The 17,104-nt window shown below is 40.5% G+C and overlaps 1 protein-coding gene and 1 long non-coding RNA gene across 51 annotated transcripts in view; one reads left to right on the forward strand and one right to left on the reverse strand.

The window, feature by feature from the left end:
• The window catches only part of Sorbs2 (sorbin and SH3 domain containing 2), a 313,506-nt gene that overhangs the window by 167,984 nt on the left and 128,418 nt on the right, over positions 1 to 17,104 (reverse strand). The gene's annotated exons all lie outside the window — the stretch shown is intronic.
• LOC120097374 (uncharacterized) lies at positions 5,299 to 7,332 on the forward strand. Its single transcript, XR_005494718.2, has 3 exons — positions 5,299 to 5,396; positions 6,144 to 6,214; positions 6,922 to 7,332. It is a non-coding gene; the product is annotated as an uncharacterized LOC120097374 (long non-coding RNA).

A 17,104-nucleotide genomic window follows, 5' to 3' on the forward strand; every position in this document is an offset into this window, starting at 1 on the left:
AAGTTAGCAGGGCTGGGGGGTGCATGTGAAGACTTGGAGGAAGAGCAAGTCCAGTGCATGCCTAGATCCATTTTCTTAGGTAGTAATAAAAGCTTGTCCCCAGAGGAGTGCAGGTTGGACATGCGAGTATCGTCCATGTTATGGCTTTCCTTTACCAAAGCCTTCCTACCCGTTTCTGCAGTCTGTCGGCATGCGTATCCACCCAGGTACAGATCTACCTGTGGCCCAATGCTGCCTATTGGTCCCTTCATTCTCAGATGATCAGACAGGGCCCAGGTGCTGCATGCCTCAGACCATGTCACGTATGGCTTTTTGCAAACTCCTTTGTTTACGGCAGTACACCTACAAGCATTCTCCTGTTCTTGACATCATTCACAGAGAAGTTGGGGAAGGCCAGCATTAGCCAGCAAAGTCAACCTCCTACAAAAACCAGCAATGCTTTAGTTACAAACATCCCACGTTTATTATACTTTAGAATAATTACACTAGGGCTGGGGATTTAGCTCAGTGGTAGAGCGCTTACCTAGGAAGCGCAAGGCCCTGGGTTCGGTCCCCAGCTCCGAAAAAAAAAAAAAAGAACCAAAAAAAAAAAATAATAATTACACTATAGAACACGCTTGTGGGCCACACTGCTTTCTCACACTGAGGACCTGTTTTGTTTCTTCCTTACAAAGTCTGGAGAGTATACCTTGTTAGAAACTTGCTTTCCCATACTTCCTTGTAATAAGCTACACGACGTGGAGAGCATACACATAGTAGCAATGCAAAATCTCCCCAGCAGGCTGCTTTTGGTCCTAGGCCATTTTGCTCTGTACTCCTATGAACTGAGATGAGCTGCTATCCCAGGAAACTCAGGAGTGGAAACCAGGCTGCCTTTGCCTGGGTTCCTTGTCTGAAGCAAAATCTAGCCTGCCAAAGGCTTTCATGGCTTCACAGAGTTAGACTGCTTCTTAAAGTGGAAATCAACCAACACAACCATCTAAGAACAACTTTATTACATCGGGCTGGCTGAAAGATAGCAGGGACTATTAGGCCTGCCATTAAGATATCGGGTAAAAATAGACCCAGAAGGGTAATGTCTAGATATCAACACTAGCACTGACAACTGTTGTTGCATTAGGTTTCGGGCCCACAGGAGTAAAGAACACCATGGAATACAGTCACAATGTGACGCCGTAGGAGGCTCACTAGGTGATATCATTTCTTTTTATTTCTAAGCACGGTAAAGAGGTGGCTCTTCTAAAAACCGATGTTTAGTGATTATTGATGCCAAGGGAGCTAAGAACACAGCACTAGACTAATTGTTAAGAAGCCCAGAACATGAGCCCAGTGTTTATCCTGTTCTTGGTGAACATGGCAAGATCACTGTTCAGAAAACTGAGGACGGGGTCACTTACTAAGTTTACCCAAGCTTTCAAAATTGAGACTAAAAGACAGGATTTTTTTTCTTGCTATAGAAAAGACAGTTTGAAAATGTATTCCAGGTCAGCAAGAACAGTTCCACTTACTCCTTTCTTAGAACTACCACTCATAGCTAAGGTAAACCTATATTGGATTAGGAAGCCCCCTAATTCCCATCAATAACTGTGATGATATACACAGGAATTATTCTAAGGAGTCTTGGGGTTTTGTTTGGTTTGTTGGTTTTTGGTTTTGGATTAAAGACCTTAATTGGAGGAATAAGGATAAATGATAACACAACTGATTATATAGCATGGAGTCCCATCTGGGGTTTGGGTTTTATAGTTTTTTAAAAGCTGAGGAACCTGGCTGCTACTGTAAATGTAACAATTATTTCTGACTGTTGTGGCTCGTTCGATACATGTGCTTTGGATGTTGTCTTAGGGTTTCCATAACTATGATGAAACACCATGACCAAAAGTAGCTGGAGGAGGAAAGGGTTCATTTGGTTTATATATCCTGAATCACAGTCCATTGAGGGAAGTCAGGGCAAGAACCCAAAAGGGTCAGGAAGGTCCTGGAGGCAGGAGCTGATGTATGAGGTCATGGAGGGATGCTGCTTACTGGCTTGCTCCCCATGGCTTGCTCAGCCTGCGTTCTTATACAACTCAGGAGTAGCTGCCCAGGGATGGCACCACCTACAATGGACTGGTCCATCCCCCATCAATCACTAATTAAGAAAATGCCTATACTGCCTATAGCCCTCACTTATTGATGTATTTTCTTATCTGAGGTTTCATCCTCTGAGGTAACTCTTGTTTGTGTCAAGATGACATAAAAACTAGACAGGACAGAGTCTTAACAGCAGATAGGAACCACAGCAGCACTCTACCCCTCTGAGTGCTGTACAACAAGAATGAGTTAATACACAGTTTAGATAGTGTTGGCACACAGTAGGTGCTGCCTAAGTGCTGGTTGTTGCTGTGGCTTATCTTATACACAGCACTGCAATTAAAAGTTGTGCCTTTCAGCAGAGTTCAGAGTTAAAATTCTTCCACACTTGTTTAAACTCCTTGATTTGGGCACATCTGAGCCCCAATTCCTTCAATTTGAAAATGGACTGCCATTCCTGACCTGAGAGCATTTTATAGAGGATTGAAGAATATTGTGCAGGGGAAATCACTCCTGGCACAAAGTAATCATTAGACAGCGATTTTCAAAGGCTACATAGAAAACTTCTTTCTGAATGTAATCATTTAGCTTCAAAAATTTATGTACTTTTAGTTTGCTGGAGGGGAAATGAAATGGATTGGACACACCTGAATATTGAGTTTAATTTCCTTATAATTTATTTCAGGTAGTTCACATTCTGGGTCTCGTTTTGTTTATTTTCCTGTTTCAGTTTTAAATAAGAGTTCTTAAATAAGAGTCGGGCAACAGGATTAAAGAATTCTCATCTCCTCTCTAGTTTTGTCCTGGGCTTGATGGGATAGCCTTTTTCAAATCGATGACTTTGTCACCTCATATGCTAAGAAGAAGGCTGTGGGGGAATGTTGTTGCTATCAAAGGGAGTGGCTTGTAGAAAGCAGAGGAGAATCTGTCATACCCTTTGCAGATTTATAGCCCTATGCATCTTGTTACAAACACACATCAGCTATGTTGGTGGACTGTAATTATAATCCAATGATAGCCGAAGTCCAAGATCTGCCTACTAAGGTGGTGATTACCTTCTGAAAGTGACGAGGGTAGCCTTTTACAATCAGGGGCCGCTGAGTTCCAGGCTTTGCTTCCCCAGTGGCAAACCATGCTATTTTGGGAAGAGTTAGTTGATAAAATATAAAATCCTGTCTACCTATTTGAGTACCCTTTGAAAGAATTAAACAAGACCGTGAAAAATGGCTAGAGGTAAATGTGTGTTGTGGAAAGAGATGTACGATCATGGCAGCTGCTTGGCTCTGTCCTAAGAGACTGTAAATTCTGAGGAGAGGACCTTCTTTGATTTGAAAACTTGAATGAGGACCAGTGAGATGGCTCAGCAGGTCAGCACTTGCTGCTAATCTTGACAGTCTGAGTGCTGTCTCTGGTACTTACATAATGGGAGAAGAGAACCCAGTCCTGTAAGCCCTGTTTGCGTGCATGTTTACCCACACCCCACCACAAATAATAAATAAAAGCAGTGAAAAGGTGAATGCAGTTATCTCTGTACAGTGTTTGGTTAAAGGTGATGAGTGAATACATTATGGAATAGAGGGTTAACATGAAAGGACCATTAAAATGCCATCAATAATTAATAATGACCAAAAGACTTAAGTAAAAGCAGATGTTGGCTAATTGAATAGATATACTAGAGAGGAGATCGAAATAAATGGCAAATAAAAATCATTCCCCCTCCACCCTCACAGGACTTAGAGAGGAATCGTAGTCTATAAGGAAGAGAAAAAGGTTGTCACATTGATGGTCACACTATCTGAAGGTTTTATAAACAGCATCGTGAAATGGGCTTATGGTGCACACACACACACTGCACGGTTCTAAAAGGGTTTTTGTAGAAAGAAATTACCTTAGGCCCTTGATTGCTATGAGTGCTGTCTGCTTTAATTAAATTCAGAAGCATTTTGTATGAACCTCACTTCTGATTTCTGCCTTCTCTTCTAGTCTGTGTCTCCCCTGCCAGCGTCTCCACCTTAGGAACTCATGTTTTGTTTTTGTTTTTGTTTTTTCTCTGCAGAATCTAGCGAGACACATCCATAGATCTGCTTAGTATGTTATGTCTAAATGCAGCGCATCGCAAACCTGACGCATTCTGGAGACTCTCAGGACCGGGTTTGACTTTAAGTATCTGTCGTTTTTCATATATTCTTAAATGATAGTTGGAAGAAACATCTGAGGCCCATGAAGTTTCACATTTTGAAAACTGGAGTGTGAAGGATGAATGTATAGGAAAACCATTACTGAGTGAGGGGCTGAGGAACATCATTCCGTTGGAGACAGAAGGCCACAAAAGGGCTAGTGCTCCCACAGGTTCCTGCGGATTCAAGCCAGGTGTACCAGCGCTGTTACAGTGCCAAATGCTGCTCTTTTCTTTTTGCTAAGAAAAAGGCTTGATAGAGCCTTGCTGTTCAAACCCTGATGAACTTGCTGGGCACAACAGCCAGCTCATTTAAGTATCCGGTGCTGGCTTCGATGGAACAAGAAAAAGAGGCTTCTATGGAAACTAGAAAAGAGACACCAGCAGCAGAGACAGTGAGAGCTGCAATGATTTGAGACAGGAGGAGTAGAATGTCTTCTGAAGAGAGAGGCAAAATTTGAAGCGCTGAAGTTGAAAATGAGGCACATTTAACGAAGGCGTTCAAGTAGGGCAAAGTGATCTCCAGAAGCAGTTATCATGGGACAAAATGTTATGCAGGATAATTAGAAAAAATGGTTGGAGAAGTGAGGTAATTCTCAGAGATAAATTAATTTCTGTTAACATGAGGGATACTTTGTCAAATGCTTCTGAAAAAAAAAGGTCACAGCTGAAATGATCTATTTGTGGGTTATTTATTGGTAAAAGTTACACTGTGCAATGAAGCCTAGCTGTGAAGACGGATAGAAAGATCAAAATTCAGGCTGCCTTGGACTTGCGTGTACAATGTTGGGTAAGGGAAGGAGGAACTCGAAAGGCCAGGACAAACGGTACCCAGCATTTTACCCATCCTAAGCACCCACTCTGTCACCATCCTGTAACGTGAACTCTATGTTCATGTTACTAGATTTGGATCTCCCCACTTGGCCTCTTTAAAAGGCTCCCACACATTTGAACACACCTTTGCATCTCCAAAAATGGACCGAGGCACTGCCGTCTATTTTGGGTAGCTACAAAGGTCCTGGAAATTTCAAGTTTGTAACAAACACCATGGCCTACAAATGTAAGAACAGGAGCCCGTGAGTACAGGAGTCCAGAGGGGCAAACACCAATTATTCTCTCAGGTGTTCGACTTACTGAGCCAGACCAGGTCAGGTCATCTCTGTTACGATGATTTTTGTTTTTGTTCTTTTTTTCTTCTTCTTTCAGGAAATATAATAATTACTGCTCTTTTTCTAATCCTCAAAACCAGCTTAAGGTCTATTTTTGAGGACTACCTTTACACCATCCTGAGATGACTAATAGAAACTTTAATTCAGAGGAAATGAATTGATTTCCTTCTGCTTCCTACCAGCCATGTAGAGAGTGCCCGTTCTCATTTATCTCACTCACTTTAGCCAGATGAATGAACTACAGGGGTACTCAGAGTTTTCAGATTCTGTTACAGAGTTATTAAAAATAAAGGCATAATGTTTTCGTTATTTATCCTCAGTTTGTCAACTGAATAATAAAATAATATTCACGATACCTTGTACGTTATGTAACTACGCAGACCATATATTATTTAGTGATTACATATAATTAATAAGATAATTAAATCCATTTCATAAGAAACTATGCACATGTAACTTAAGAAATAAACTCATTATTTCATTTATCATCCTCTTCTTGCTTTGCTTTCAAAGGGGTTAACTTACATTGTGTCTTCAGAATACATTCATGTGTTACAATAGACTCACTCAAAGGAGAAACAATAATATATCATCCTGATTATTGATGTAACACTTGACGGCATTCCTATTTTAAGTATTTAGAATTCATAAGAATGGTTAAGATGAGGGCTTGTTTCATCAATCTTGCTTCTGAACCATTTCTCACTGTTTCTTATTATATTTAGAAATTTCATTTGACTCTGAAGTTTCTTCCGGCACAGTAACTAGATCAAACCTGAACCGCTTTGATGTCAGAGTGAGTAGACACTAGCTTCGCTTGCTTTTTGTGTTTTGCTGAAAAACAGTGAATTTGTCCTACTGGGGAGGGCTAGGAATGGCACTTGCTAATTCCCAGACCAAGGAAGCCTGCCTAATTTTATAGCATCCAAAGAGATAAGAAGCTTTACTCCTGACTACACTTATCTCCACCCACTGCTCCAGTGGTTATATTAACTTGTCCTGAGAGAAACCAGCACTGAGATAAAACTGTAAAACAGATGAACAATGAAGGAGGTATACCAGAAGTCTCTTAAGGAGGGAACTGAGAACTGTCTGTACTCACAAAGACCAACTGAAACATTCTGAATTCTCTTACCTACATGTTACTCATTGTGGCTTTCCAAGTAAACTACAAGTCTCTGTGCCATTTCATCGATTGGATGTGTTCTAATGACTTGCCTCAAATGGATAAGGACTAAAGAATTCAGAGAGTATTGCAAGGTACACAAAGAAATGGATGCCTCTAAAATTGTGATGGCTTTTGCATAAGAGACAATACAGACCCTCATTTTATTTGTGATTGATGCAGCCAGTTACACTTAAATACCCGCTCTTTTTCACAGAAAAGGAATTTTAGCATCTGAATGTTAGGAATGTTAATATCCCTGTTCCTACACCAATCCCTTGGGCTGACAGAAAGTACGTCTTGGTTCTCAAAGACTCTGAAATATGTTTATCCCTTAGGACCCAGTTAAATGAGTGTTCACGTTCGCCTGAAATGAGCAACATTTGTTACCAGGCACTGACTCTGTACCAGTGAAAATGCTTTCATCTCAAAAATGGGCTGACAGGACGGCTCTGGTACTCAGTATGAATATTCCAGTGTCTGACTTCTGAAACTTTTGAGTAATCAACTGAAGGCCATGAATGGGATACAGACAGAAGCAATACAAGAAAACCACTGTACTTTCAAGGGTACAAAATGTTGGTGCTTATTAAAATAACCATCTTTGTAAATAACTGTAGTGTCTTATTTGCTAATTCTGAACGCATGCTGCTTTTGACGCAACTTTTAAACGGCACACCTCTACCCAACTTCGAAAGAGTTGCCTTCCAAAGGCATGTATAAATCCATCAGCTACGCGAGAAGGAAATATTGCAACCATATCTGCTAAAACAGTAACCACTTAGCAAAACTGTTTTGTCTATGCAGACTCATCCATTCATGAATCAGGCAACTGAACTGCAGATACAAAGCAAAAATAGACCTTAGCAGAACACAAGCTCCACGGGGCCGCGGACCTTCCCCTGCTCACGTAGTATGTTATCTTAGTTCATGATGAAACTTAACTAATAATGATGACAATGCATGAGGGAGGAAGGAGGAACACAGCTAGCCATGGCCGTGCCTTATAATGTGAACCATGCACCAAAACCTTGCGAAAACCCATTCAATTACTGTGCTTAATTTAACTTAATTTTAGTATTATTTTTGGTAATGGGGATTACAGCCAAAGGCTCATGCATGCTAGGCAGATATTTCTACTGAGCTACATTCCCAGTTCATTTTTCTTCCAGTAAAGGGGCGAGATGAGTTTTCTTTCCCAGCATATTAGTACTTACCTGAGAAATGAACACTCACAAAAGCTAGTGTTCAACCTTACCATTTATAGTACTAGATACTGCCCTCAAAACATGAAGACAGCAAGAAGGGCTTTCTCCCAAGACACATTCTTTCCAGTGCCCCATTTTTCTGCCTTAGATTGGTCCTACATGCTCAAGAAAAACTACTTGATGTATGCATTGGTACAAGCTCTTGATTATTTCTGAACTCCATTTGAACTGACTCAGCTCCAAAGTAGAACTAATCATTGTTAATCCAGGGTAAATCTTTATGGCCAGCAAACACAGGGGACTAATGACATCGCACACAGAATGTCAAGCTAACAGCTACCAACTTCCCAGTGGTACACGTAATCTCTTAAAATACCAAGGATGCCAATTTTAAAAGTAAATGGAACTGATAAAGCATTCAATTGCAGCTGGTTTAACTTTCCTATGACTTTGTCTAGGAACATCATAATTAGCTATCTAAATGTCAGCTAGAGTCTCATATTTCCTTTGGGTTTTCTAGAAGCATCTCCTTACTTTGAAAATTTTAGAACTTGAACTAGATTTTTAAAAGTGTGGACAAGTGGGCTAGGGATGTGACTCAGTAGGTAGGCTGTTTGCCTAGCATGCAGCAAGCCTGGGTTTGATCTCCAGCAACCCACAAAACTGGGAGTGGTGGAACAGACCCGAAATCCCAGCACTTGGGGAAAATGAGGAACGAAGAACTGGAAACTCAAGGTTATCCTTGGCTACTCAGGATGTTAGTGGCCAGCCTGGGATACATGAGACTCCCTCCCCCCACCCCCAAACATAGACAACCAATAATATAAAGGAAAGTAAAAACCATCTATAACTTCAGTATATAAAAAATGATTATTGACATCCTAGATTCTGATTGCCTGCCTCTTTTTAGTGTTGTGCCATTTGGGATCTTTGAAGAGGAAAAATATTTGCTTCTAAACAAATATTTCTGTAGCGCCCATGTATAAAATCATAGAGAGAATGAGAAAGTGTAAATTGTAACCTTTTCTTTTGACCGGCCTGTAGTTCCCACTAATAGACGGCTTTGAAAACCACTCAGAGCTCAGGGGTTGGAACATCAAGGATCCAAGTTTGAGTCCCACCCTCCCCATATGTGTGACTCTGTACAAGTTGTCAAACATCTCTGAGGCCATGCCCTCTTCTGTAAGATGAAAACAATACCTTCCTTGGAGTGGTTTTGTGACTAGTCACTGAGAAGTGTTTAAGAATTTGCCACACTCCCTGACGCAGCAGCCAATGGGGGCAGCCATTATGATAAACTATAGGAAGAGTTGATGTCATTTTACCACCCCAATTTACACTGAAGATGAATTGGGGTAAGGTAGATCAGCTCAGGAAAAACAGAGTTAAGCAGGAAAGTTGGCTAGAAAATGAACACAGGCATTTGCAAACGAGTAGCTCTATAGGCTTAAAGTCTAACTTCTGTGAACATAGTTGATGTCAGGTCTTCAAGAGCAGTGATTGAATGTGATCTATCTATCTATCTATCTGTCTGTCTGTCTGTCTGTCTGTCTGTCTGTCTGTCTATCTATCCATATCTTCCTTGTTTCTCTCTCTCCTTCCTTCCTACCTTCCTTTTTTCTTTCTCTCTCCCTTCCTTTTGTGTGTTTTATAGAATAGTGGGCCTTAGTGAGGAGAACAATCCAGAAGATAAGAGATGTGCACTGCACTCCTGGAGAAGTTTCTTTAAGCTTTACCATAGGCTGTAGCAATCTAAGAACAAGGCAATCACTGAAACTGGGTAGGCTTTATAGTATTACCTTATTTTTTTCTTTAATATGAAATGCATTTTTAATTTCTACGATGTAGCTATTTTGGTTTAGTCATTCTCTCTGAACATAGCCAAACTTCATTACTATGCATGATCTTAGGAGAGTGACTGGCTGGTAACAGGTCTTGCCTGATGGAATCCCCACTCCACAGTCATTTTACATTATACATTCACTTTACAAACACCTCATTATGTTTCAAACATAACATGTCTTCATTATGTGATGCTAAAATGTAACAGCCAACATCCATGAGGAGGGGAGAGAGCTATGTATGTCCAAGAATCGGTGCACATACACTGAGTTAACAATGAAGGAGCTGGAAAGAATACAGAGTTCACCTGACTGCAATGGCTTTGAATTCACTCCCTCAACACACCAAGCCTCATTTACATTTTTGTTCTTCCAGTCACACCCATCCATCAACCTCCCAGGTTCTTTCCATGCCCTGCTCACCAGCGTACAGGGTCACTGCCCGCAAACCCTGTTTTTGCTTTGTTCTTGTCTAAATTGGTTCAGGTAAGACCAGACATATTCTCTTCTGTGTGTGCTCTCAGAATGGTTGGTCACTTCTCTCTGATGCTGTGTGACTGTCCATATTGACTGTGAACAGTTCCCAAGATCAGGACTCTAGCTTGTTACCAGTGAACTCACACAGCCAGGAGAATCAGTATCTGTCTTCCAATGAACTCACTCTTATAAGGATGACATGGTGCTTTTTTTCCTTCTCCCTCCCTTCTCTCCCTCCTTCCCTCTCTCCCCCTTCTCTCCTCTTCCTTCCTCCTTCCATTCCCCATTCCCTCCTCTTTCCCCCTCCTAATTTGTTTTATTTTTTATTGATTTTTAGTTTTTAAATTACTCTTATTTATCGTACATGCATGTTTTTGTGAGTGAACGTGTGGCCATGTACATATATATGTAAGGATGCATGTGTGCTATTCCACTGCATGTGGAGATCAGAGGATCATATGCAGGACTTGGTTCTCTATCCCACCTTTGTGTGTGTGTGTGTGTGTGTGTGTGTGTGTGTGTGTGTGTGTGTGTGTGTGAGAGAGAGAGAGAGAGTGAGAGAGAGAGAGAGAGAGAGAGAGAGAGAGAGAGAGAGAGAGAAAATGTATAGAATGTATAGACCAGGCTAGGCTTACCCTTGTGACTGTCCTGTCCTGACTCCTCCCAGGTCCGCACCACCATGTCTTGCTACAGCTAACATCTCATTAGCATTTTTATACACCAGTCTCAACCGTACATAATCAGAGTATGCATTCCAGAGTATGCATAATCAGAGTATTTGATCTGCACCAAACTTTTTGAAATTGTTCATCATTTAAATCTTTTAGTTTTTTCTTTTTTTAATTTTAATCTTTGTTTTGTTTTGTTTTGCCAGAAGCGTATATTACAATGTTAACTTCAGTGGAAAAAAAAACAACTTTTGCCCAACATTAAACAGCAAAATAAGTAAAAATTGGCTAATTTTGCTGATTCATGTTAATGTTCTTCACAGAAATTGCATTTATCAGTCAGATTCTATGCTTTTAAAACAAGGAAAGAGTATTATCGCTTATTTAAAATCATAGAGGGGGAAATGGGAAAAGTGGTATTAACTAGAACATGTAACTTAATTAAACTGAACAATTATATTCAATGGCAGGCTGCATTTACATAATTATTTGCATATGTATGTAACCATAATGATTAAAGAAAAAGAAGCCATGAATTTGAGAAGGCATGGGCAGTGGATACCAGAAGGGTCAGATAGAGGACAGGGAGCAGAGGACATTATATAATTTTATTTTAATTAAATAAAAAAATTTAAAAGATAAACTAGTGCAAAAAATATGAATTGTTTTTCTAGAGAGGAACTAAAACAGCTTGTCTGCAGTCTTTTATTGGTCAAACAAGCATCCGTGGAGGACAACGGCTCCCACAGAGGCAGTAGGGTCAAGCTATATGTGGTCAACAGTCTGTTCACGTGGGCAACATCAGAGCCCTCATGGGCCCCAACATTTGCTTCACTTCTCCCTGATAGCTAAAGTATTCCTGGCTGTTTGCTAGGTGCCTGTATGAAGACATTTTCAGGAAGCATCCCAAGTCCTGAATGCTTGAATCCTCACCCATCCATCTCTTTCCACTTTGGTTGAGAGTTTCACTCTCTCTCTTGTTACTTGATCACCCACGGATCTTTTCTTTCAACTGTCCCAGTGATGCATTCTTAAGAGGAGCATTGCATAGGTCTTCTGGGGTTCATCCATGGACCTCATCAAAGGGGTGGCCCTTCATATCACCTGCATGACTTTGCAAGACTGTCAAGGACCAAGTGGTAAGCAGAGTCTTTCTGTAACTTCTAAAATCAGCTATAAATGTGTCAACAACATATAATGGCAGCTAATATAATTATAGCAGCTAACATTTATAGAACTGTCCTTGTGTCAGATAACAGTACTATGAATTACATAGAGTGTATACCTTTGTGATCTTCCCAACCAAAGTCTTGCTTACTTTAGAAGTAGTTACTAAGTCCCATGGTTTCTGTTCCACTGGCCCCCAAGCTGTAATGCAACCCTTCCAATAAACAAGATGGGGCAGTTGTAATTTTTGGAAGAACCTTTACTCTGTCTCCCACCATGGTTACACTGGTTTACAGTCTCGTTAATGATGTATTTAAATGTTATTAAAGTCAGGCCTTAATTAAGTGAGGGTTTGGAACTTACTTGGAAAGGCGAGAATCAAGAATTTCTTTAACAACCATTAGAGAGAGAGGGGGGGGGAGAGAGAGAGTCATTGCTGACGTTTATATACCACTCCCTCCTTGTTTTCATATGGATGATGAGTGCACCAGTCCTGTACAATGTTCCCTGTCATAGTTCTCTGAGCGTCCTTCTCTCATCCTCTAAGAAATCTCTCTTCTCAGAGCCTTTTATTGTCGTCTCTTCTGACAGAATTTCTATGTGCTACTAAGTATCCTTTGTATGACAGGTTACCATCTTCTATATTATTGCATAATCAGCATTCGTGTTGAATTGAACTGAACTCCTTTAATGGATTCCTAGCTCAATGTTTTATCATTTCTTCTGCCACAAACACATGGTAGCTCCCTCATGGGAGTACAAGGAACAAGCAAACAAATTAACCATGTAGACAATATTAACATTAAAACACAGTTTCAGCAGGGCATGGTGGCACATGCTTTTAATCCAAGAGTTTGGGAGGCAGAGGCAGGAGGATCTCTGTGAGTTTGAGGCCAACCTGATCTATGTCGCGAGCTCAGGACAGTTGGAGCCACATAAGAGAGAGTCTGTTTCAATAAAACAACAACAAAGGTGTAATTAGACTCTCAATATTTGCACCTAGAATTTATGATCTCTCTCATTCTCTACTTTTATTGCTAATCTCTTTGGAGGACTAAAAATTGAACCCAGGGAGCTTGAAGCCATCCCCTTAGTGCATGTCCCCTGCCCCTGAGGTCCCACCTCAGTTACTTCCTTTTTTTTTTTTAAGATTTATTTATTTATTTTATGTATGTGAGTACACTGTAGCTATCTTCAGACATACCAGAAGAGGGCATCAGATCCCATTACAGATGGTTTATGAGCCACCATGTGGTTGCTGGGAATTGAACTCAGGACCTCTGGAAGAGCAGTCAGTGCTCTTAACCTCTGAGCCATCTCTCCAGCCCCAGTTACTTCCTTTTATTGAGAACTTTTCAGTACTAGATAGAACTAGAAAGGTCATGACTGGCTCACTCGTATTAACTCAGCAACTGAGACACTAGCTTTACAAGTCTGGGAAGTGAGAATGAAAGAACCTGTTCTTATATGGTCATGCCCATCTGCCAGAAAGAACAATTCCTTAATATCCTGGTTTACTTAGAAGTATGAACTCATGGTCCAGGTATGTTTGTTGAGTGACTATGTTGATAATGGTTTTAAAATCATTTTGCCACCTGGCATTATATTTGGCAGGTAGAATCCTGATTTATTTCCCAAGAGAATGCACTGATCAATGAATTCTTTGATCAGTGGGAAGTCTTGTTTCCAAATGCCAGTCACCCAAGAAGCTATGCTGTTTGTTGACCAGATAAAATATTCTCCCTTGCTCTGGGATGCATCAGCTAGGATGGTTGTTGATTTCTTGGAAATGATTTGCTTTTAGTTAGAAGTGGAAACACTTGAGTTTCAAATCAACACTCTTCTTAGTTCTTTCTGACTGACCTTGAAAGCGCCTTTGGTTAGGTGACCTAAAGAATGCACACACTCCATGTGCTGAAGTCCCACTGGATGCTCTCTTCCCCACAGGCCTTCTCTGTACTGTGGACTTTCAGGACCTCAGCTTACAGAGGGGAATAGAAGCAGAGTGCACGAAAACACTGAAGAGTGTGGGAACTGGGCAGTTCACAGACAGAACATCCTCGAGGAATCAAGTTGATGATCCTAATCTTTGCATTCCTGACAGCTATGAAAATAAATATCAAAGTTCCAAAGGGAGGAAACGGAGTTCTGAGGACATGTTTTCCATTTCTTTCAAAGGAAGAAAAAAAATTAGGGTTTCAAATGATTATGAAGTGATACAACATCCCATGATGATCTACAGCTTAAGTCAAATGACTTTGTCGGATCACAATTTCTGGGAAGCACTAGTGGGTCGCTGGGTCAAAAGGACGATGACTTTTCAAACTACACCAGGTTATTCATGAGTAAGATTATCATTTGCTTTTATTAAATAAGATGGTATCTTCTGTCCCGCTAATAAATCTAAAAATTAATTTAACATGTAGCCCAAATACTTTATATACAGAGGAAGGGAATTTTTGTATAATTGAAAGGAAACTGTAATCGGTTGGGTTAGTTTTATAGAATTAAAGCTCTGGTAGAAAGGAAGTCAAGAACATAATCAGATTTCAGACCACATCTTATCTGAAAAGACATGATTCTATGTGACTTCAGGATATACCCTCAGTGTCTAAGTTACAGACCTAAGAAAATCCTTTTCCCTAAACAGGTGTAGTTAAAAGGGGTGACTATTGTTTCTTAGTAAATCAGATGACTATAGTCTTTGCTGTTTTTATTTATTTTTTAATTCTCAGAGGTTACTACCACAAGGCTGGTTGTTCTCGGGATTAAATTGTGGGGGAAGTCGATAGTGTGCGAAATGAGCCAAGTTATTTTCTATTGTGTCAGGACTTCCTTTGTTCAAGATACCTTGAAGACTTCAAAGGATTCTTTAGACATTAGCTTAGTGTTTTACCTAAAAAGGGCACCAACTGCACGAAAAAAAAGGTTTTAACAAAAAGAACATCTGAAGATATATGGACCATATGAATTTTCTTGTGATGAAAGTTGAAAGGAATCAGTTCTCACTACTTTAATTTAACCTCCATTCTTTCACACAGATCATATTGACAGACATAGAAATCTATATGTCTACAACCTATTCAGTCTCGTATCCAGCCATCATTTCCTTCTGGCCAAGGCCATGACGTAGTAAACAGCCAAAACACTGTCGTTTTCTTATGGCATTTAGGCTCACAGGGGATGATTAGACATACATAGAAAAGCTTTGTTTAAATGGCAGCAGAATGCAATGTGTGAAGAGTAAGGCAGGTAGGTGACTTTGTTAAGTCTTTCTTCAGGAGAAAGGTCACGAAAGTCTTGTTGAGCACCGCTGAGTCTCATGGCCTGAAAAGTACCTATCCTCGGTATGCTCACAATTTTCAGCCCCTCTGTTAGAGTTAACACATTTAAAGCTCTTGGCATAGTAGCTAGCACAGGGCAAGTGCTGGCTTTACAGCATCCTTGGATTGATCAGGTTGGATCATTTTTGGACTGATACTTTCTGCAGCGTGCCTGGAGCCAGGTCTCTGTGTTAACAGCATTTTCTGCTCTTGCAGATGACCCAGGTTTGAAACCCTGCACCAACCCCCTGCAGCTGACAACCACCCAGAACTGCAGCCACGGACTGATTAGATGCTCCAGGTCCCTGCAGGCACTGACCCAGCAGCACCCACCCACACACAGGCATACATACAATTACGGAATAAAATAAGTCTGAAAAAAATGGTTTTTGTAACTTACCAAATGCTAAGTATTTAAGCTTTCATTTTCTCGAATCTACTTGGAAGCTGTTATTTTGATTACTTATACAAGGTCTTCCAGCTTTTACAGCTTTTCAACTTAAAAAGATCTCCCTAAATTGACACCGTTTTCTAGCTTAAGCTCTCTGATTACACTCCGAAGCATAAGGAGAAATATCTTAGAATTTGTGGTGTTTAAATTATCTTCCTTACGCTATTTTAAATAGAAGGGAAATGTGAACTTGTTCGTGTTGATCTTGTTTTCTCAATGGGTGTGAATATAGCCAGACACTTTAGAAGGAACAGAAATCGCATTTCCTTGTCTGAATTATTCATGATACTCCGAGATACATTTAAGCTTTACCCAGGTCCTGGCAATATTCCTGTGCTATGAAATTGTGGAAGCTCAGTGAGCGCTTTTCTTCAGGAAGACTATATTTTGCTTTAAAAAATAATAATAGGGGTTGGGGATTTAGCTCAGTGGTAGAGTGCTTGCCTAGGAAGCGCAAGGCCCTGGGTTCGGTCCCCAGCTCCGAAAAAAAAAATAATAATAATAGCACTTCCTAAAATTTTCATTTTTTTTCTTCTCATCTGTTTTGTAATTTCAAAAAAAAAAATAAAACTTAAGAAACGTTGCCTTATCTCCTTTTTTATCTCTGGGTAGTCATGGCCTTTTAAAATCATGTGTCAGCATTAGGACAATGTGGAGGGAAGATCTGATTACTATGGACCATGTATTCATTTGGTGAATGCTGACTGAAGATTTAATGGGCCGACGTGTTTCCTGAATGCCTTCAATGTCCCAGTTGCCATTCTAAAGCTAGAGTAGAATGACTAGAGTTTTGCTTGTCACTTTTGTTCTGCCCAAGCACTGTCCCTTAAAAAAACAAAAACAAAAAAACAAAAATAACAACAACAGCCAAAACAAACCACCACTACCACCACCACCACCAACAACAACAACAACAAAAACATTAGGTACTCACATGGCCTCCCTTTACCTAAAATTGTCGAACCTAGCAGACAGGCACATGAAACACGAGACTATCCACACTGTAGCAACAACTGATCTGTTCTAACGTTTTCATCTTGACCGCTGTATTATGTAGATCTCCTGATCTATCTGGATGTGGTAGCAACTGTCAGCATTCTCAGTACTCAGGAAGCAGAGGCTGGAGGATTGGGGGTTTGAAGCCAGCCTGCCCTCTTTCGAAGAAGTCAAGGGAGTCAGAGTAATGGCTCAGTGGTTAAGAGCAATTGATGCTCTAGTGGAGAACCAGTGTTGATTAAGGTCCTGCACCCATGTGATTGTCTAGAACCTTGGGGAACTCCCAAGTTCCAAGGGGATCTGAGACCCTCTCTGGACTCCACAGGCACCACACAATGTCCCGTACAGACGAGGTGCAGGGAAAACATCCATACACGTAAAATAAAATTA

This window comes from Rattus norvegicus, chromosome 16, assembly GCF_036323735.1.
Source record: "Rattus norvegicus strain BN/NHsdMcwi chromosome 16, GRCr8, whole genome shotgun sequence".
Lineage (NCBI taxonomy): Eukaryota > Metazoa > Chordata > Mammalia > Rodentia > Muridae > Rattus > Rattus norvegicus.